This window comes from Pteropus vampyrus, unplaced genomic scaffold (assembly GCF_000151845.1).
Source record: "Pteropus vampyrus isolate Shadow unplaced genomic scaffold, Pvam_2.0 Scaffold112, whole genome shotgun sequence".
NCBI lineage: Eukaryota > Metazoa > Chordata > Mammalia > Chiroptera > Pteropodidae > Pteropus > Pteropus vampyrus.
The window spans coordinates 982,512-983,545 of record NW_011888893.1 but is presented as its reverse complement, the minus strand read 5'-3'; the positions used below and the strand labels follow the sequence as shown (position 1 = coordinate 983,545).

The 1,034-nt window shown below is 33.9% G+C and overlaps 1 pseudogene; it reads right to left on the bottom strand.

Annotated features, from left to right (window-relative positions):
• Positions 1 to 212: 212 nt before the first annotated feature.
• Positions 213 to 331, bottom strand: LOC111743379 (annotated as a pseudogene).
• Between the last annotated feature and the right edge of the window lie 703 nt (positions 332 to 1,034).

Sequence of the window (1,034 nt, the reverse complement as noted above, 5' to 3'; positions counted from 1 at the left end):
TAATTAAGACAAATGGAGAAAACATTCAAAGAATTCTAAAACCCATGTTTACCTACTTACCAAGTCAAATACAAAGAAATAACTTTTAATTCCTCCACGAGCAGTGAGAATTGGATCAGACTTTACATTCTTCTACATGTTTTTTTTTTTTTTAGATTTTTATATCTGATTATTAGTTTACTCATAAGTAATGTACTCCGATTTTTTTTTAACGCCTACAGCGCATGGTCTTCCTAAGTGGTCTCCCATCCAAGTACTAACCAGGCCTGACCTTGCTTAGCTTCCAAGATCAGATAAGATCGGGCACATTCAGGGTGGTGTGGCCATAGATATACTCTGATTTTTAAAAGTTAAGTACTTGCTAATTGGTGCTGGAAAGACAGTAGCTTATTGTGATACATAACATATGATGAAATAATTAAGTTAAAAAGAGAAGAAAAACAAGAGCAGGACAGCATGAATGTGTGTGTGATTTTATGTTTTTAAAGAAAACTAGAAAGATGTAATTCAACTGACTTCTTAGTAACCCTAAAGCCTCTCGATATACATAGCAATATAGATCAATATTCTTTTGGGAATGGATTCATATTTATATGATTCTACAGAATATAGAATCATACCTGTGTCACATTTCTTGTTATTATTTTGCTACAGTCATCTCTTCCAAGTTCCTTTCCTCTAGTTTGCTTTCCTGGTGATTGACAGTCTTTGCCACATCTTTTTTCCCTAATACCTCGAGTTCCTCTCTCTGCCTTTGGCCCCTGCTGTTCTGCTGACGAGGCAGAAAACCTGGTTGAATCCTCTTTCTTAGTTCAAAGAAATACAAACAAAGCCAGATGTTGTAACTGTGAACTTTCCATTTAGAAACACTTTGTCAATTTTTGTGAAATCACTTTCTGCCAAGTCTGTCATATGACTTTATAAGGAAAAACAAAAGAAGAAAAATTAAAAATGCAAATCACACACTTGAATAATTGAAGCCAGGCTTAAAGAGATGAAATAAAGTAATACTAATGAGACAACCACAATAATAA